The 9022-nt window shown below is 41.0% G+C and overlaps 1 long non-coding RNA gene across 2 annotated transcripts; it reads right to left on the bottom strand.

Annotated features, from left to right (window-relative positions):
- Nucleotides 1–4579: 4579 nt before the first annotated feature.
- LOC138919673 (uncharacterized) lies at nt 4580–8207 on the bottom strand. Of its 2 annotated transcripts, XR_011430099.1 has the most exons (3): nt 7314–8207; nt 6506–6639; nt 4580–4703 (listed from the first exon to the last, which is right to left on the bottom strand). It is a non-coding gene; the product is annotated as an uncharacterized lncRNA (long non-coding RNA). The 2 variants fall into 2 exon arrangements; XR_011430098.1 differs by having other exon boundaries at nt 4580–6639.
- Between the last annotated feature and the right edge of the window lie 815 nt (nt 8208–9022).

Raw genomic sequence — 9022 nt, 5'->3', positions numbered from 1 at the left:
CTCCGCCCCCAGCTTTGCTACGAGGATCAGCAAAGTTCTTAAAAGCATTTGAATGACCATGTATATGTAAGGAGATCTATAATGTCAGCTCTGTCACTGCCTGCCGATGACTTCTGTCCTTAGCCCCTTTCCTGAGTCCCAATTATCTCTCCCAGTCGCCTTTATTTCCGAAGGAGTAGGAAGGATCCTACCAGAGTCTTTCACTAAAGCCAACTATGGGTAAAACTGGAAATAGTCGAAGTCCTGACCCCCATGTTGCAGACGGACATACGCGCTCCCACATCTTCCTTTGTGTCTTATGAATACACTTACCATACTGTGCTGTGTCTCGGATCCAGTCCCGTTCTTCATTCCCTTAATTCCTGTTTGCTGATCTGGGAAACTTCTCTGAGAGATAATATTTGGATCATTGTTATCCAATCCGTGCTTAATCACTAGAAATTTTAGAATTTGAGAACAGGGAGAAGAGGTGAGGGCCAAGATGGAGGCCAGGTGTCTTAGTTAATATATTTGTTTATGAGCACCTAAGCCGGCCAACTCAAAGCCAGCTAACCAAAAGTTGGCTAACTTAAGCAAAAGGGAATTGAGTGCACAGATTTTGGGAGCTTACAAACTCAGTGGGAACTAGGTGTGGGAATGAACAGAAAGGGAGAAATATTGGTTGGCCAAGAACAAAAATAAAAAACAAAACCAAAACAAGCAAAACCAAAATACTCGTTTTGTGAAGAAACTACTTTAAAAATAATTTATATTTTTGGTTTTGGCAGGGATATTTCTGACCCAAATACACAGGTTTTGATCCTGTGTTTGTAAGATCTATAACGTCAGCTCTGTCACTGCCTGCTGATGACTTCCGTCCTTACCCCTTTTCCTGAGTCCCAATTATATCTGCCACAGTGGATAACCCACTCTGTAGATAACCCAGATTATGCTCCAGCTAGGGGATGGTTGGTAAAGATTCCAATCGTTTTTGAAATTAAGAATCGCCTGATAAGAGTAAAGAGGAGAAGGATTTCTTAAAACAAAACAAAACATAGCTGAAAACTGGAAAGCGGCTTGGGGAGTGGGGAGAAATCCTAAAAATTGAAAAGAAAGAGAATAGTGGCTTCTACTAGCTTATACAGGAAATCAGAGCCCATAATCTCTCTCTCTCCCTCTCTCTCTTTCTCTCTTTCTGTCTCTCTCTCTCTCTCGTTCTTAATTTCCCCCTTGAGTAGAGATAGGGAGAGATTGGTTAGTTAAGGAATGAGAAGGCTGAGTTTGCGGGTGACTGGATGAGAAAGCACCTTATACTCAAAGACCTACTTAGGGAAGAGAAAGCCCACCGTAGAATTACTTTCTAGAGGATCCCACCATCTGGTAATGCTACTAAAAGTCTGGAGCCAGTTTCAAGCTGCAGCTGGGTCTAACTCCAAAATAAGAGACTCTGAACACCCTGGCCTGGGGGTGGTAACTGTATTGGATCAAGCTGTGACTGAAGCAGTTCTGAATTAGCCAGAGAGGTGCTGTGCTCTGTGTCTGTTTTTTTTTGTGTGTGTGTGTTTTTTTTTTGGTGAGGAAGACTTGCCCTGAGCTAACATCTGTTGCCAATCTTCCTCTTTTTTTTGCTTGAGGAAGATTGTCTCTGAGCTAACATCTGTACCCATGCTCCTCCTCTATTTTTTGTATGTAGGATGCCTCCATAGCGTGGCTGATGAGTGGAGTAGGCCTGTACCCAAGGTCTGAACAATGAACCTGGGCCACCGAAGCAGAGTGCATGGAACTTTACCCACTTGGGCCCAGGCTGGCCTCTGTCTGTTTTCTTTTGCTCTCAATTAGCTATCACCTTTGGAAGCTAGCATTAAAATTAACCAGCAAAGTAAAAGGATCAGCTGTGTGAAGGTAGATTTTTAAAATAGAAACCATAACTAAGAGGTAGAGCCAGCTAAGGCAGTGGAGTCCTGGCTGTTCAAACACACCCAAGCACCAGTTTTTCTCTCTGTCTCATAAACTAGGTCTCAAGCCTGAGCACCAGATAATATTCATAGGATGCAACAGGATGGTTGTCCGGCTGCAAAATTTTTCTTCTGGTTCAGCACTAGGTCTGATCTGGCTGGCCAGGTATCTATCCTTGCTTGTTCCTCTCTCCACGCTGCACACATGGCTGCAGAAACCCTGTGCTGGGTTTAAAGGAAAGGCCAGTCTCCTCTTTACCTCTCAACCTTCATTTGTAGCCGTGGAGAGGGAAGAACACTTAGTGACTGCGTAGAAAACTGTCCGTTTGCTTTCACACGTTATTCAAGCTAATTATTCACATAAGCAATGCTTCATCAACCCAAGTGTGTTAAAATCTGTTGAGTGAGCTGAAATCTCTCGTTTGAAATATTAGACTTGTGAAATTCCGGAGAAGTTGAATTTGATCCTGGCCTGCCATCAAAGCAGAGCATCTCATTTCCAAAACTGGCTGTTCGAAGAGTAAAAGAAGGAATGGAGAAAGAATAGCTAAGACCCGTCTTACAAATTCTGGGACATAGAAAATGGCATCATCTTAATTAGCAGGCAGTTTCAATGATTTTTTTCTAGTTGTGAGAGTAGTTCATGTTCGTGGCTGACTACTTGGAAAAGACTGAAAAGTGCGAGGGAAAAACGAAGTACCTGTAATCTTGTCATTTCCGGTTAGTATTGACGTTTTACTTTTGTACTTTGCGTGCCATGTGCTCTAAATTTTTATTGTGATATCATCAAATACTGCACATGAATTTCTGGAGAGCAAGAGCTTCTTGGGGCAAGGAGTTCCAAATCTAAACCTAGTGTTAGAAATATTAGGGAAATTATAAACAGAAAGAACCACCTCCATGAAAAAAATTCCAACTATTACTGTTTCTCGGCTGTCTGTTTTCTTTTCCGAAATACTACCCTTTCCTCTCTTTGTTTTCCTTCTCACTACTCATGTGCCCTGAAGTGTGACATTTTTTGATACACTTACTTCTTTGGCAGGTGTCATTTAGCTGAGAGATGCTCAGGGTTGGGAAATCGTTTCCAACTTGGCACATTTTGTTTAACAACAAAAATACTTTGTTTCATATTTTGATACCTATCTCTTATTTATGGAGATGATTAATAGATGATCAATAATTAGGTATGTGTTGTTGCAGCTGCTTCTCAAGTCTAGTGATAGACAGGTGTTAATCCACCCCCAACAGGGTTCACCGTCATTCTGATTTGGAATGAGGTTGGGTGGATGCTGGGGATGTGGTTGGGAGCCACGAAACAGAGAATAGGCCCCATCTGCCCAGAGGCTCAAGCACAGAGACCTGTTCCAACTGGTAGAGTTCTAACCAGCTGATCTGTAGTGACACCTCTCCCCTCCTGCTCTGAGCATACCTTTCTATAAAGGAGAGAGGGGCCAACATGTACTCTGTGGGTGGCTGTGACACAGAACTTGGTGATGGTGGCCATTCCCCAAGTCAGTGGCACATTAGGGAGTACCAACTTTCTAGAGAAAAAGTGACAAGAGTTAGAAATGCTCTCGAAATACCAAAAGTACATGAAATCAGCTACTTATGTTGGAAAAACCACACACTTTTAATAAACAAGAGAGAAAACAATCCACGAAAATACGAGTGCTTTGGACTGAGGCAACTTCTCACTAAGCTTCAATTACACCATCTCTGCCCAGCTCATTTATTGTTGCCGACATTTGCATAGTTTATATTACTTGATATGCAAATCTTACCCCTCCTTCAGTGATTCAGTATTTTGTTCTTGCTGTGTTCTTGGAGATTGTGATTAAAACTGACTCAAAAACAAAAATCTACTTCTCCCTGGCAATCTCTCAGTGGCCATAAATCCCTGGCACCCTCAATCAATTGCTTTCTCCTTCCTCTTCTCTCTCCTGGTTCAGAATTCCTGGGAGAGGTCGGACAGGAAGCCATCTGCATCCCAGGGTGAGGGGAAGCAGCCTTGTCTCTCTCCATTGGCCATGATGGATCTGGACCTCGGACCCTAGCCACGATTTCCCTCCACAACAGATATTTCAGTTACCAGAGGCCAGGAACACAGCAGTGATTAGAGGGGGGTTGTGGGCATTTCCCAGATTGGCACAGGCAGGAGAGCCTGCCCTTCTTTGGGGCCAGACTTCCAGGAGAAGAGGGGTCCGAGGACATGCTCCTTGGTGGTTGGTGGAAAGCTGGCGTCTACCAAGAGTTAGGCCCAAATGGGCACTGTGAAGTCCAGGGAGTAAACCAGGTCTTGCACTGACCTACCTAGTTTTTGTGTAGTCACCCCTGGTTATCCCTTAATCCTTTGTAAAAACTTGCCCAAACAGCCCAGCTCTATCCTAGCTGTGTACAGATTATGGTGGGAATGGCCTCAGGACCTCACTTGGGTCTGAGTTTTAAAGTAAATAGAGCCCCTGGGGGCCAGCGTGGAGATAAGAACAGTAACTGCAGGGAGTAATTCTAGAGAAAGGTGAGAAGCCCAGCTGCCTAAACTGTATGGAATGTTGACCTCTTGTTTCCCTTCTTGGAGGATCTGGTTTTTAATTTTGTTCAGTGTCATAGTCTGCTCAGGCTGCCATAACAAAATAAAATAGACTGGGTGGTTTAAGCAACAGAAATTTATTCTCTCACGGTTCTGGAGGCTGGCAAGCCCAAGATCAAGTTGCCAGCATGGTCAGGTTGTGGTGAGGGCTCTCTTCCTGGCTTGCAGATGGCCGCCTTCGCCTGTGTCCTCACATGGTGGGGAGAGAGAGAAGAAACAAGCTCCCTGGTGTCTCTTCCCATAAGGGTGCTAATTCCAGCATAAGGATGGCATCTAAACGTAATTGCCTTCAAAGGCCCCACCTCCAAATACCATCATATTGAGGATTAGGGCTTCAAGATATGAATTTTGGGGGATGCAATTCGGTCCATAGCATTCAGGAAGGCAGCAAGTCCATATACTCCCACATACCTTTCACATCCTAACTCATTTTCTATATAAAGAATACGTTCATGTATATATCTATTAATATTGACCTGCGGAAGGGACTATTAGTAACTCGTCAACTGAGGTTTGGTTCACATACATTTTCACTGAGCAACAAAGTAACTTGTCAGCCAAAGTAAAACTCTAGCATGTGTTTATAGAACAGGCAAGCATTGACTGAGCTGCGGGTCTGCTGTGGAATTGCACTATTGTGACGTTTGAACATAGTCTTTTATTTGTCTGCACTAAAAACTGTAAAAAAGTAAAGATAAACAAACCAGCAAACAAAATACCTATAACTGATAGCTTCGGCAATGCACAGTTCATAGATCTGCTCAGTGCTGTTACTGTTATTATTATTATTACCTCATTGCTATTAACCTTCCTTTAGCATTCATTCATTCATTCATTCATTTATTCAACAAATGAGTAACATACCTCATGAAACTTACATTTTAGGAAAGGAAATAGACCATACACAAGATAAGCAAGTACACTGTAAATGCTAAGCAAAAAAAATGAAGCAGGACAGGAGGACAGGAAGTATGAGGAGTAGGGGTGGGCTATGATTTGCAATTTTGGATAAATTGGCTATGGAAGGCTCATGAAGAAAGTTACAGAGGCAAGACCCAAAGGATGCAAGGGACGGACAGATGGAGTCCTGTAAATGACTATCTGCGGGGAAAGCCTTCCTGACAGAGGAAATTGCCGGCGTGACAGCCTTTGAAGGGTCTGTGAGGCTGCAGCAGGGGGCAGAGGAAATGAACTTGAAAGTAAGGGGGGAGTTAGGCGCTGGAATCTGGATTATATCCATTGTTAAAAACGACTGCGTTTATTTTGAAGATAAAGTCCAGTAGAATTAAACATGTAATTAATTGACAAATTATTTCTATTAGAAATTCTTACCTTTGAACCTTCCTTCCCTTCAAAATACTAAAAGTCACAATTCACTGTTATCTTTTTCTTTTCCATTAACCTAAAAAAATTTTTTTTTTCATCCTTTTCTCAGAATCTGGCCACCAATGGTAAAGGCAAGGAAGACAATGTTCAAACACCCAATCTCCTTATTTTAGAGTCTAATTTAGATGGAAAGACTTGTGATACAAAGTTCTAATTAGCTTCATTGTAATAGAGTAGGACAAATATATACTCATGAAAACAAGATTCCACTTGGGTTGATATCACTGTTCTTGTCATAACTAAAAATATTTCGATTTATCGTACACAGATTGCCCAAGGCAGGTGTTAGATTTCAGGATTGTGATAGATTAAGAATAAGCAACACTTACATTTCTAGATACTTTGAGAATAACACAATCCTCCTCCCCCTTCTAGCTCCAGTCAATAAGAGGTCTTTCTCAGATTATAGGTGTTTTAACCAGCTTGAAATATATATCTCATCTAGTTGTGAAAATGTTTACTTGAAAAGCTACAAGTCTAAAATAGTACATGAATGCAAGGTACAGATTGAGATAATACAGGTAAAAATACTTAGAGAAGAAACAGTGATATTCAAATGTACAATGGTAAAATGATATTATTCCTTTAAATCGCTTACCTATATTATGCGCCTTTATCATGCACTTGATGTCCTGCTGTATAAATCAGTTCTCCTGGGGGACAATTCCTGCTGGTGGATGACTGGTGGGATTTGCTGCTCCTGGTGATATTCATTTAGTAGACAGATTGTTCCTTATTATAAATGTAAAATTGTGTTTTGACATTAGAATTGTGGTTTACGTTATGAAAAGGAAAACACATATCGTTAATAACTAAAACCATCCTAAGTATTTACAGTAGTACCTTGTGGATATTTATGTAATGCTAATAAGGCCATCTTAAAATTTTTAAGGTTTAAAAGCTATCTTTCATTATTTAAAAATTTTAGACTTACCAAAAAGAATAGTACAAAGAATTTCCCAACAGAATGTTCAAACATTAACTTTTGATCACGTTAACTTTACCCTTCTCTCTCTTTAAATTTATAATCTTTTCCTGAACTGTGTGAGAGAAAATGTAGACATGATATTCTCGCTAACCCTTCAAGGATAAGAATGAATCCAAATACTTAATATCCAAAAATAAGGATCTTCTCTAACATAATCATATACAATTATCATAATCAGGCAATTAACATTGATGCAATACTGTTGTCTAACATCCAGACCTTATTCATATTTCACCAGTTGTTCCATTAATGTCTTTTATAGTGTTGCATTCAGGGGCACGCCTCTTTACCCTCCTTTGATCTGGAACAGTTCGTTGGTCTCTCGTGACATTGGTGTTTTAAAGAGTAGAGATCTTGCAGAGTGTCCCTCAGTTTGAGAATGAGCGTATTTATTATAAGGTAATAAGCAAAAACATACCTTCGGGAGAAGTGTAAAAGGTTTCTTAGAGGCCAGACCTTCTCCATGACGTCCCTCACGCCCGTTTGCTGTTTCCTAAATCATTTGTCTTATAAGAGGCTTTCAGACCTGGAATCTTATTTGGAGTCATAAGGAGAAAGGGCTAAGGCATGTGCCTTTAATTGCTGTGATAATTTGATTGCTGGGATCAAATTTCAATTAGATGGGTTGAAAGTCAGCTTTGTTAGGGGTTGGCCACTCCCCACTGGCCTAACCTTCATGTAGCGATTTTTCAAAGCTCTGCAAACCTTCACCGGATGCTGTCATCAAAAGAAATCCAACTACGAGAGCCGGCACCGTGGCCTGGTGGTTAAGTTTGGCATGCTCTGCTTTGGCGGCCCAGGTTCAGTTCCCTGGTGTGGACCTACACCACTCCTTGGCGGCTGTACTGTGGCAGCAACCCACATACAAAATAGAGGAAGACTGGCACAGATATTAACTCAGGGCGAATCTTCCTCAAGCAAAAAGAGGAAGATTGGCAACAGATGATAGCTCAGGGTGCAACTTCCTCAGCAAAAAAATATATATAAATTAAATAGAAAAAAACTATGAAAAGAGTTCACTGCCCACCATTCCTTCTCTCATCGCTGGGACTATTCACTTCCTCCGGCCTGCTCGCTGGTGTCGATTGCCTTTCTACCTTCCTTAAAATTAAGACTCTGGTCAGTTGATGATATTGTTTCATTGACTCAGTGTTCCTGCTTGGATTCCTCTTTTCAACTCTCCTTCTTCCCATTGTGGCGATGGAAAATAAAGTGGCATGTTGACCTAAGTAGCAAGAAAAATATACAAACAAGTGGCACGTAGCAGGCAAGTCCTGTATAGATGGTTTCAAATACCTCAGCCCAGTGTAACCCTTGGGTGCTCACCTTCAAGGTCCTTTCAGCTTCAGTCTGCATATTTCATGCAAGAGGAAGATTCTCCCACAGGCCTCTGAGAGTGAGCAGCACCTGGGGCTCAGCATCCCCCATACTCAGCAAAAATAATATAAGAAGAGAACAGAGAGCAGACAGAATCTGCCTGAGTTGCTGGGGGAGCCAGCAGCGCCTTGAGGATCCCAGCATACCTCCTCCTCTCCCTCCTTGTTTCACTGCCAATTTAAATTTAAGAACCGGTGGAGTAACATTACTAGGATGTAAAACACACACGAAATCTATGCGTGAAAATAACCTGGAAGGAAATACACCAAAACGTTGGCTGATAGTTTTGGTTGGCAGGAATTTACAAAAAGAAATAATAATAATAAAAAGAACCACCTAATATTCTGTGTTTTAGAACTTTGTTTTAATGAGTGACCGTTACTTTTATTATCTAAAAATAATACCTAAAAATATTCAACTGTTGTAGTTCCTTAGAATTACTTAAAATATTAATGAGGTATTTTAAACTGAGAAAAGAAATAAGACTTTGATATGGACCTCTGCTATGAATAGACTGAAACTCCATTAGTTACACTTCAAAGGATAAATATTAATATTATTCTACCCACTCTGTCAATTCAAGGTATTAATTAACTATTCAGGTTATTTCCCCAAATAATGTTTAGCAGGTACTTATCCTTGGACAAGTAGGTTACTGCAAAAGTAGTAGAGAGTTCTGGTAGCCTTTAAATTCTACTAAACCCATGTTGCTTATTTTTTAAAACACCATATGTTCTAATTATCTGAAAA

Source organism: Equus caballus, chromosome 20 (assembly GCF_041296265.1).
Source record: "Equus caballus isolate H_3958 breed thoroughbred chromosome 20, TB-T2T, whole genome shotgun sequence".
NCBI classification, from domain to species: Eukaryota; Metazoa; Chordata; class Mammalia; order Perissodactyla; family Equidae; genus Equus; species Equus caballus.
The sequence above is the reverse complement of the archived record's forward strand: the minus strand, read 5'-3'. Positions and strand labels throughout refer to the sequence as shown.